Genomic DNA, 12681 nt, shown 5'->3' on the forward strand with positions numbered 1-12681 from the left:
GCAGCATTATCCAAAAACAGTTTAGGGTCTTTTCACATTTTTTCTTGCTGTGATTCTTCTCTCTGACTTACAAGTCTTAGCCCTAACTGTAGAAGCAAAAGGTGGAATGGTCATTGCTGGACTTCCAACAGGCAAATACAACCTGTAATTTAGAAGTACCCTTTGTATTTTCCTTAGTTTGCATTAACCTTTAATGAAGCTTTCTTGAGATTCCCCCTAAAGAACTAAAATACATCAGAAATAAAAACTAAGGTTTGTGAAACAATCATAGATGAAGTGTGAACCATGTTATGACTTTCTGCATCGCATTTTACAACCCAAGGGAAGAAGTACACCTCAATTTGTTTGCTCAATAATTCTGAATAAAGCCACCCATAATGGGGGAAGAAAGGCCCAACCTCACAAGACATCTGCAGCAGCTGGAAAGGCCACAAAAGTACCTCACAAAGAGGATTACTGGCCTCAAATAAATGCCCTACACTGACCGCCTCAAAAAACTCCAGCTTTACTCCATAGCATATCGCCTACTCCGAGGTGATCTCTGCCTAACATACAAAGCTATGTCAAACCCAGAGCTGTTGGACATGCTACACCAAAAGAAATCACAATCCCTCCAAGCTACACACTCTAGGGACCTAAACCTTGTCACCACAGTAAACAGGACACACTGGAGGGATAGATTCCTGTCCCAGAGACTTCCCACATAGCCGGCCTTAGGCATAGGCCAACTAGGCAGCCGCCTAGGGCGCCACTGTAGCAGGGGCGCTTTTCCAGTATTTCTCTTGTGTAGGTAGACCAGGATGGGGGCACACGGTGGTGTCATGGGGGGCGCCGTGGAGACCTTTTGCCTAGGGCACCAGTAGACCTAAGGCTGCTCCTGACTTCCCATACTCTGGAACAGACTACCCATCTATGTCAAGCAAAGTTCTTCATTAGCACTCTTCTAGAAAAATCTTGATGAGTGGATGGGAACTCGGAAATACACCCCGGGGATCACTTATGTGTCTCTGCTCGACAGTGGCACAAGAAAATAACTTTCTTGGGTGGCGTAAGCCAGGGAACCTTGTTGGTGTAGGCCCTTGGGCCGATAGCCTAGTACCTAACTATGAACCTCAAAGACTGTTTAAATATTATTCTGGGATGCTTAAAAAATTAACATAACAGGTTTTGTACCAAAATGAATTTTCTGAACAATAAAAAAGCACGACACCTTAATATCTTACATGATTCACCGAGTTAAGTGAAAAAATGCTGGACAGAGAAAAATACGAGGTAAAAATCAAATACAATTAAGCATGGCAGCAGCCGTGCAGGGAATATATGTAAACGCAGAATCAATGTGGGACGTATCCCTAAGAAAGGTCAGGTCAACAGGCAATCGAGCAGACATTACGGATAGGTAAGCGCTGAGGTGCATTACGGATAGGTAAGCGCTGAGGTGCTGCCGTAATAAAGCGTGAGCCGACAGCAGCAGCCCCCCCGTGCGGCCGGTGGCTCCTCCTTTCCCTGTGTGTTCTCGACAGCATCATTCAGAGCGGAGAACAGCTGGCTGCAGCAGGCGGTGCGGTGCGACGCGAGCTCCCGTAACACGGACCACCTACCAACCGGGAGGAAGCAGGCTTAATCCGCACGAGCGCAGCACATAGCAACGCACCGCCTCGCTGTCACACTCCGATTTTCTTTCCACCAGAAACCGGTTCTGTACCTTTGCTGCTCTATTTACATTTGCAGCCCAGGAGGTAGGACAATTTCCTAGATGTAGGACCGCTCGGCTCAGCGCTGCAACATCTGGCTGACGTTTGGAGACTCCGTAACCGTGATCTGCTGCTGCTTCTCTGCTCCCCAGAATCATTTATCGTGTGCCAGGTAGTTCAGTGTGTGTGTGTGTGTGTGTGTGTGTGTGTGTGTGTGTGTGTGTGTGTGTCACGTGCTGTCCTTGCTGTAAGCCTGTACCGGTGTATGATCTTTTATCCAGCTGATGTACGGACCAAGTTCGAGGTTAATTAGCAGGTGATACGTTCTGTTTTCCAAATGGACTGAAAGACTGAAATTAATGTTCTAAGGATGTTTCTTTTCGGGAATGTGTTTGGACCATTTAGATGTAACATTTTGTGTGACAGTAGGTTTTCCTCACTCTTTATGAAGGAAAATAATGTAGCAAACGTGTACGGCTATTAAAATCATTCTTAAGATTGTAAACTGTACAGCTGTACTATAAATAAATATGAAATAAGAGACATTTCATTAGAGCCACCGAGGCGGTTAAAACCCATTTTGGATCAGTAAAGCTGGTACAACCTCTGCTTTTCACCTCACAAATCGTGTGGCGCGAGCCATCGTGTCCTTGATACCCACAACCAATGCCAGGGGCACTACTTGTAATTCTGGTGTGCTACCCTTTCTTTGTTCTTTAGATAGACGTTCAGCAGTAGTCTGGATTTTCCCCTTTCATCTTCTCAATATTGTTTGTGAGACAGCTAAGCTGCCGTTTAAAAACTGCATCAACCGTTCAACTCACAATTTATGATGTTTTATATTTATTGATTTTTTTCAAATAAACAGCATCAACCATTGAAAGTACCTCCTCATCCTCCATTTATGATTTTTTTTATATTTATTATTTCGGGAGTCTTAAGAAACATAACACATAATCTGCATATACTGAAAGACAAATACTATGGCTATAACACGTAGTAAGTATTCATTGTAATCTCATAAAAAAGAAAAGAACAGAAATTTTGTTACTACATCACACCTACAGTATATTATAGAAACATTTGACAAGACTGAACAAAGACCAGGAAGGTTGTGTTCACCTTGTATTGTAATAATAAGATGTGCAGTTTTGTTGCCCACCCCACCACAGAGGGCGGCTCTTACCTGAGCATCTGAGATGTCGGGGGGGGGGGGGGCAGCACTCTGCTGGGATAGATATTTGCCCTTTTGGTGGGGAGGTTGGGGAGTTTGCGCTGAACCTGTCAGCTAGGATGTTGGCAATGTCTGTGGGTTCGGTGTATTTTTTGTCATTTTGGACTAATCCTGAGCATATCTGTGAAGTCCCACCCAGGTTCCTAACATAACTAAAGAAAGCCTTGTGATTATCCTTAGTGTCCTGTGCAATTTTTCTCTCGAAGCTGGCCTTAGAGGATTTTATGAGTGCCCATAGTTTTTTACTAATACCGATCAGAGATGCCTTCCCTTTTTGGGATTTTGCATGATTGATATCATGTAGTAGCTTCCTCCTTCTATTGTATAGTTTGTTTATGGCTGGGGTCCACCAGCCTTTGGAGGATTAGGTCTTGGTTTTATTTGGGATTCCATGATCCATGCATTCCTGAAGGTGTTCATAGAATGCGTTTATAAAGGATTCTGCAGTCTGGGCCGTATTTTCCACAGGCCCGGGGGCTTTGAAGGATTCTACCTCGGTTTTGAGGAGTGTGAAATTTGCTTTAGAGAAGTTTTTCACTGTGGTTTTCTGGGCAGGGGGTGGGGTCGGGATGTGAATATCCAGTGATATTAGTTTATGGTCTGATCTTACCAGTGAGGGATACACTTCTGGTCTGGAGCATAGAGTCCCCATAATGGTGATGATCAGGTCCAGTATGTTTTCCCCTCTTGTGGGAGTGGTAACAAGTTGTTCCATAGCATTTGAGTTTATACATTCTAGGAACCTTTGGACTAGGGTGTTGGAGCTAGAGTAATGCTCCCAGTCTATGTTTGGGTTGTTGCAGTCACCCAATATAATCGTGTTTGGAGAGACCTTCATATTTTCCAGTGTTCTCAGGACGGCCAAGTGGGGTTCCTGGGTTTGGGAGGGTGGTCTGTAGCAGGCTATAAACTGGAAGGCAGTTTGACCCACTGTTAGTTGCACATGGATAGTCTCTGATGCTTCGTGCTGTGCCACCAACCTGGAGGTGTGGGTATCTTTGACGAATATTGATACTACCCCCCCCCTTTTGTGGTTTGGTCCAAGTTTTGGGGCCAAAAAGCATGGTATGAGGTATAACCTGGTAGTGCTGGGGTGCTCTCGGGAGCCTTGAACCAGGTTTCTGTTACTGCACAGATATCAATGTTCTCCATGCTAAGGAGAGTTTCGAGTGTGTGCATCTTGAGGTTTAGACTTCTGGCATTGAGTAGCATTACTCTTAGTTTCTTATCCCTTGTGATACCTATGGAGGTGGGTTTGTCTTTTGAGCCTTACCTAAAAAAGGCACTATGGGGGTAGCAAGAGCCTTTGCCAATATCCGAAAGCCCAGGGGTGACAAGTGCAAGCCATCCCTAGCAAAGCATCGTGGCTTGTCGAGCATGTCATCCCAGGCTGACAGGCATTGGATCCCCTTTGAATGACACCAATACTTAAGCCAGTTGTTGAAATTGATCATCTTGTCTTCATATTGTGGCATCATTCTTGGTGAGGGTAAGATGCTACTCAAGGTCAGGGTGATACGGCCTGGGCTACATGCTCAGAGAGCTCCTCTATGTCTCTTTTCATGTAGTCCAGGGAGGTACGTCTCAGGTCATTCACACCAGCATGGACAATGACTGAGTCATATTTGTACTTGCCTTGGAGTGACCTGAGTGCTTGTGTTATGTAGCGGATCCTAGCGCCCGACAGGCAGCTCACCGTGACCTTCTCCTTGTTCAGCCTGGTGAGCGGGACGTCAGTGTGCCTGACGATAGAGTCACCTATTGCAAGTGTATCAGGTGTGTTGTTTAGCCTTAAGGGCTGTGACTGTTCGGCACACTGGCTTTGTGAGCTATGTGTTGCACGTGTTTTGTTTTGGGGAAGCGGTTGCTTGGGTGTCTGCTTTGGAGGTCTCTGCTGCTTAGGCAGATTTTTATTTAGAGCCTCTGAGTATGTTTTTGTGTGTTTATGTGTTTGGTTTGCTGTCAAGGTAGGTCTATGTGAGATGGAATTGTAGTGAGTGTGGTTTCCTTCTCCTCCTGACTGGTTACGCCAGTACTGAGTTGAGAGAGCTTAGCCTCCAGTTTGGCTATATGGTTGCATCTCTCACATGTGTTGGAATTTGTTGGGAAGAGGAGAGGGTTGTCTGTGTACATGAGGCAGTTGTAACATTGCTTCAAGATTCCCAGATTCACCAGTTGGACTGGAGAGGAGATTGACAACTGACCTTTGGACATACTAGAATAGTACTGGGAATTCCTTTATAATTGAAAAAAAGGGCCAATGGGGAACAGGGTACTCAAGGGGAGTTTGTGAGGGTGTAGTGCTTTTAATTTTTTAGTGCTGACTTATATAATTGCTTTAGTGAGCAAGTGCCAGGTAACTTAAATGCAATGTGTTACAGGTAACCTAAATGCAAAAACGACAAACAGTAACTTTCTTTCAAGTGAAACAAGGAAATAAGTACAGTAAGCAATGCAGGTATCACTAGGGATCCACAGAAGTGCTGAAAAGCTGCGTTTTAGGTGGAATTAGCATTTCAGGGAAATAACAAGCAAACAAACAGCAAGCATACAAACAAAGCTAGATTCAGCAGGCCTGGATCTAGTCTATGCTACAGCAAACAAGGTGTACCAATTTCAGTAAGAAACAGTTCAAATATGCAGGCACTATAAGCCTTTAACCAGAAATTCCCAGCTCAGAAGGGTAGAGTCCAGCCTCTCCTCCCACAAGAGTGCAGACCACGAACCTTCTTAATGTAAAATAACTGGCCTGAAGCCCAAGTGCTTAAACGAGAACTAATACACTTTTAGAATAACAGACACTGAGCCCTCAATCAGCAGTTCCCAACTTAGAAGGATGTAAGCTACCTGTCCTGCCACCACACCACAGTGCAGGCCACAAACCTTCCTAATGTAAAACAACTGGTCTGAAGCCCAAGTGCTTAATCCAAAAGACTTAGAATAATAGCTACACTTTAATCAAGTTACTACCAAGCAGTAATAAATACTATTGAATACTTTAAAGAATGCCTGGATTAGTGCTCAAGTTATACAAACAAAGCTAGATTCAGCATGCCTGGATCTAGTCTATGCTACAGCAAACAAGGTGTACCAATTTCAGTAAGAAGCAGTTCAAATATGCAGGCACTATAAGCCTTTAACCAGAAATTCCCAGCTCAGAAGGGCAGAGTCCAGCCTCTCCTCCCACAAGAGTGCAGACCACAAACCCTCTTAATGTAAAATAACTGGCCTGAAGCCCAAGTGCTTAAACCAGAACTAATACACTTTTAGAATAACGGACACTGAGCCTTCAATCAGCAGTTCCCAACTTAGAAGGATGTAAGCTACCTGTTCTGCCACTACAGTGCAGACCACAAACCTTCTTAATGTAAAACAACTGGTCTGAAGCCTAAGTGCTTAAACTAAAAGGCTTAGAATGAGTTACACCAAGCAGTAATAAATACAACTGAGTACTTTTAAGATGACGCAAAAGCAAAATAAACTAGGAAGAAACACAAATACAGTAAAAGCAGATAAATTTTTTTTTTTTTGAGTGAGCAAATGAGATGGGCCCAGGAGTTACAGGACAGAAACAAGTGCAAATGCAGGCCTTCAAATCAGAAAGTTGAGAGAGATGGAAGACTGCCCAAATGGCCAATAACTACAAATTCTGGGCCAGAACCACTCCTTATGTGGTAGACAGGTTACCTAATGCTTACCATTCCCACTGATAAGCTAGAAGGCTTCCCTCCAACACAGAAAGGCTTGGGGGGCTCAGAAGCTTACAAACAGTCCTGGATACAGCAAATCTGTATCTGGAACACTAATTACAGGAAAGGTAGGAAACAGGCTTACAATTTTTTTTTTCAGAAAAGTAGCAAAAACAGTAGTAAAAACAATTCACATGCAGTACAAGCTGGCACACTTGAGTATGTAGCAATATTAGTCCACACACAGTTTGAAAAAATGTAATTAAATTAAAAAGGACTAAAAGCAAGTGCAGAAAGGGTTTATTAGAGATGGGACTGAGGGAGTGTCCTAGATCAAATCTACAGTGGGGCGGGCACTGCAAAAGCCACCAAATTTAAACTACAACCAGGAACAGGGGGGGGGGGGTGGGGAAGACAGTTTCAACAGAGATGTGAGGAATCACAGTGCAAATTATAAAACCAAAAAATATTATTTTGGCAAATTAGAACAGGGGCATATATATATCCTGGAATAAATGAAGGTATTTCTTTGTCCTGTATTCTTAAACACTTGGCCTTGAGGAGATAATTAGTGACCATGTTAGGTTTGGTTCTTTTAGGTCTTTTAGGTCTTGTGGGGGGGGGGGTTGTATATATATTTTTTGGATTTTCATTTTTGGATTTTCAGACACTTCTGCATTACCCATTTAGTTTATTAGTCCACATTCTGTCCTTTAGGATCCTTCTCATATTGTATGGGTTTAAGACGTTTCGTAGTATTAGGTTTTTGGGGTCTTTTCCTTCTCCTTCCATTTTGGATAGATGGAGTACACTTTCCCTGTAGTAAGCTTTTCTTGTGCGGTACCAGCTTTGGACTCTTGGCTAGTTTTAGAGTGGGATGGCTGTTTTACATTTTTATGTAATAGGCTATATTGTATTTGTATTTGTATTTTCTTTGACACTGCTGTTCTATTTTATTTTATTTTGTTTTAACTTGGGTACATTTGTGGATGTAACCAGCATAAGCACAACATAAGTGTTTTATTGCTGGGTTAAATATTGTTTTTAATTTTATTAATACATTATTAAAGATTTAAAGGATTTAATATACCTTAAAGTATATTATTCCTAAGGAATGGTTTTAAACAACAGTTTTTAATGTTTTAGAGAACACTGGGAATGTGATGACTGATAATTGAAAGCACAAAGTTTTAAAATGAAGGCGGGTACTTAATTAAGAGCCCATCAATTAAGTGGATTCACATGTATTTAAATCAATTCGCTTGTGTTATGTACTGTTTTGTCTGAAGAAGGTCGGATATTAAGCCTTCCGAAAGTTCTGGTTAAATAAAAGTGCTTACATTACGTTTACTACTAGTGATTAAATTCATTTATCCGGTTTATTTGATGTTAACCTGTTGACAGCTTCCTTCGAGGTTTTCGTTTTCAGCAGTTTGTTTGGCAGTTTTCAGTCTCACAAAACCAAAAAATATATATACTGATCTCTGTATATTTGCAGAACAGTAAGACAACAGATATCTAAGCAACAATTTAGCTCTATAATACAGAATAATACAGAAAAATATACTCAGCTCTATATATTTGCAGATAGTCTTGTAAGGCTGTCTCTCAGCACACAGTGCCCCCATGACATCTCAGATGCTCAGGTAAGAGCCACCCTCTCCAAAGCAAAAAACACAGCATCAATGGGACCATATGGTGTCCTGGGCTGCGTCCTACATGAACTCCAAGAAGAGCTAAACCCAAACATAAAACAACTGTTCAGTCTCAGCCTTACTACAGTATATGTACCCAAAGAGTGGCGTACAGCAACAGTGGTCCCTCTACACAAAGGTGGTGCCTCAACGGATCCTGGAAACTATCGCCCCATAAGCCTGACTAGCTTGGTCTGCAAAGCTATGGAAAGGATCATCATGTACCTCATAAATAAAGATATTGGGGACCTACAGACACTGGATCCTACCCAGTTCGGCTTTGTTAAGGGCAGATCCTGCCTCTTAAACCTGGTCGATTTCTTTGAAACAGTCACCAAGGCCATTGACGAGGGGAAGGTGGTCCACACAGCCTACCTGGACCTCGCAAAATCCTTCAATACAATGCCCCACTCGGGCATTATAGATAAGCTCACCAGCTTAAATATAAACCCCTATGTCACTAGATGGGTTGCAAACTGGCTCAAGGACAGAACCCACATGGTTAGAATTGCTGGAGCCATGTCAGACTCCAAACCAGTTACAAGTGGTGTCCCACAAGGCTCAGTCCTGGGACATCTCTTGTTCGGTATATATTTCTCGGAGGTACAGGCCAACACGGAAGGACTGTGGCTGACCAAGTTCGCAGATGACTGCAAACTGGGCACCATAATCGACTCTCCAGCCGACACAAGCATCCTCCAAAAGGGCCTCATAGAAACAGACAACTGGTGCCAGAGGCATGGCCTCAAGCTAAACACCAAAAAGTGTATAGTCATCCCCTTTGGCAAAAACAAAGTGCCACAAATTACCACATAGGTGGTAATCCATTAAGTACAGAAGAAGTAATTAGGGACCTGGGGACCCAAGTTGATAGCAATCTCTCATTTGACAACCACATGGCCAAAGTGGTTAGAAAAACATTTTATATAGCCCACCTAATCATGAAGGGATTCACATCTAGATCAGGGGAGGTCATCATGCCTCTTTACTCATCCCTCATCAGGTCCATAATTGAGTACAATGCCCCTTTTGGGATGTACCTTACCAGACACCTGCAGCAACTGGAAAGACCCCAAAAGTACCTCACCAAGAGGATCAAAGGGCTCAAACAGATGCCATATGCTGCCCAGTTAAAGAAACTCCAGCTCTACTCAGTGGCATAGCACCTGCTCAGAGGCGATCTGTGCCTGACGTATAAAGCCATGCCCAACCCGGAATTAATGGACATGCTGCAGCTCAGAAAATCCAAATCCCATTGAGCTACGTGCTCGAGAGACTTGAACCTCAGCACTGAAATAAATAGGACATGCTGGAGGGACAGATTCATAACCCAGAGGCTCCCTTCACTCTGGAATAAAATCCCAGTCCAGGTTAGGCAGAGTCCCTCATTGACTCTCTTCAAGAGGAATCTTGATGAGTGGATGGGAGATTGTAGGTTACCCCGGGTATCACTTCTGTGTCACTGTTAGACAGAGGCACAGTATACTAACCTCAAAAAAGGGCATAGCAAAATTAATTTAAAATGGGTGGCGAAAGCCAAACACACTCTGGCTAGGCTTATGAATGCCCTAGGGCAGATAGCCTAGTATGAACCTATGAACCTACAGTTTTGAGCCACTTATAAACCTCTCTGACTGCATAATGTAAACTTTGAAAATACAACTTATACATTTAATTAGATAGGTAATATTCCATTATTACACTATAAGGTTCATGTTTACTGCAACAACAGATTATAAAACTGATCACCATCACTTTGTGGTTCCTTCGTATTGTTATTATTATTATTTTTTTTAATATGTGTTTTACTCAATCCCACTGCAGGCATTGAAGCTTGTCCCATTATAGCCCCATTTATTTTCCCTGTTTTTAGGCAATCAGGGATGCCTGTCTAGTGAGATGAGAACTGGGTATTGTGAGGGATCATCCATTAGCGTGATTAACATGATTTTCTGCATGCTGTTATCTCCCACATCCTGCTGCCTGTCAGGTGCATTTACAATGCCAGCAACACGAAGCTCTGTTTGGGTGTGTACTTGATCAAACCCTTGTTGCTTGGTTACATGGTGAGGTGCACTCCTAGACTGGGCACAGCTGAGATCTGCTCACCTGATGCTCCTGCAGGGGAACCTGTACATGCAGGCATGCAAGGATGGGCAAACCAGTGTTGGTTTACATTCCTCTCATTCCATGGTCATTTCATGTAGAACCATTGTCATCCCACTGCCAGCTTGGGTGTAATCATGACTTCATTCCTTTGTGCTACTGAGTGGGCTTAATTTTAGCAATATTACTGAGACATGTCCCCAAGACATGTTTCACATCCGAGAAATAACAACAGCAGAGTGATGGTGTGGCATTATCAAGTGAAGAGTACAACCATTTATAGACTGTTTATTTTTATGAGCTCTGAATACAGTTGCTTGTATATTCTAAACCATTATACTATAAGCAGATACATAGTCTGAAGATATATAGTCAGAAAATTAATGTGTTTGTAAACTTAAATATAAGCATGTTCCTTGTTTCTACCGCGTGGGGGACTTTGCCATCCACATCCCCCTTACTCAGAGATTGCTTGACTCATAGAAAGTACAGTCACTCATAAAGCACTCAAATAATGATCAGTCTTCCTTTCCTACCCTATTGTGAACAATATTACTTCAAGGTTTTATACATCACTACAATATGTAGCAAAAAAAGAAATGACACTGAAAATGCAACTACAGCTTAAGCAACCAAAAAATGAGGAAATATATATCAGGCAAATAAAAATATTTTTTTTTTTGTCACAGTTAAGTCAGATTGTTAGCTAGTAAACATAAGGGAACACAATATAATGCCTTAACTTATTAAGTAGTCATCCAGATACTGTTGTCATTGGGGTGCGGGGAGGGTGGAGCCTATTGATGACTCCATCTCCAGAAATGTGATTTAATATAATTTGCAAGCAAAGCAGGAAGGACGGATCAAAATAAGTGAAGGACAGAATACATTAGGAAACCTGTTTCACGTCTAGTGGTTTCCCCTGGGGCAGCCACATGTGACAGCCAGTAAGCTAGTGTTTCCACCAAGGAGAATTGAAAAGGCTAATTTTGCCCAGTTCCTCCACAAGACTAAATGTGAGAGATGAGGAAACTCTTAAATAACAAAGCCTACAGATCTATGTTATGAAAGAATAAAACTCTGATTATGACTCACATGACCCAAGTTAAGTTAGTACCTTATGTGATGTAGGCAGCAGTGGATATAGGGTACTCAAAAATGACAACTATGAGTTCATCTATGGGGGATGAACTGCGTGCATGTGTATGTGTGTGGGTCCTTTAGAGGCTGTTCCAGTGCGAAATTCTCTGATAGATATTGAGAACCCCAGTAGGCATGGCTGCCAGTGGTAATAACCACTTGTGTGAGTGTGCAGTGTCCACACGTTCTACCCATTGCATTGTGGTCCCAGCTGTAGCTGGCAGGATGAAAACAGGGAGATTAGGTTTATATGGAAAAAATGATACACTTAGGATAATGCCCCACCATCACTCTGCTCTTACCTTCCCCGATAGTGACACTGACCTGCAAGAATATAGGAATAAATGGGCTAGTGGGGCTATGGGATGGCCTGGATGATCAGCCAGAATATCTAAGTAGGGTCCTTAGTTAGGCACAAGTATAAGCTAAGTGGACATTCTGGTCCCATTAACATGTAGGTGATGAGGGCAGTGAGGTCTTCCTGTACTAAAGCTTATATCTAATTGGTCTCATCTCTTCTACAGCTAGTCACCGTGATAGTGCCAGCCATAGAAACCCATTGGGTTCAGTTGGTTTGCCCTTGGTTAATCTTGTATGGACTTCCAGATTTGTAGCAATGAAGCTGGACAATCTGAATGGATTCACTGAATAAAATGCAGACCAAAAGCGTTTAGTAAATGTGCTCATCTTCTCCTGCCTCAAAAACAGCAATGAAAATAAGTAACTCCTCCATAAAATCTACACTTATTCCGAAGCAGTCTGGGACAGTACTCTGAACACTCCCTTGAACTAAGCCACTCACTCGGTTCTTTATTATATTTTAACATGTAATATAACTATTGGAATTTATGGCCTGCCCATACCTTGCCTCATTTTCCCATTCTCTAATGCTGCCTGTAGTGATCTAGTGGCTTGTGTACCTTGACTATCCTTCTTGCAACTTGTTGAGTGCAAAAGAAAAAAAAAATCCCAGCGGCTAATGATGGCTGGAGCAGCAGAAAACCACTACCACATCATACACTTCCCCCCCCAAACTAACCACACACACACACACACACACACACACACACACATACATACACAGACACAGAAGCTCCTGATAATACTTGTGTGTATAAAAAGCA

General features: G+C 42.6%; 1 protein-coding gene across 1 annotated transcript in view; it reads left to right on the forward strand.

The window, feature by feature from the left end:
• Window positions 1-1514: 1514 nt before the first annotated feature.
• The window catches only part of RAB3B (RAB3B, member RAS oncogene family), a 369726-nt gene continuing 358559 nt past the window's right edge, over window positions 1515-12681 (forward strand). The window contains exon 1 of the mRNA XM_044086073.1: window positions 1515-1866. The gene's annotated coding sequence lies outside the window, so the exon portion shown is untranslated. The remainder of the gene's footprint in view (window positions 1867-12681) is intronic.

Source organism: Protopterus annectens, chromosome 10.part0 (assembly GCF_019279795.1).
Source record: "Protopterus annectens isolate FY-2018-M chromosome 10.part0, PAN1.0, whole genome shotgun sequence".
NCBI lineage: Eukaryota > Metazoa > Chordata > Ceratodontiformes > Protopteridae > Protopterus > Protopterus annectens.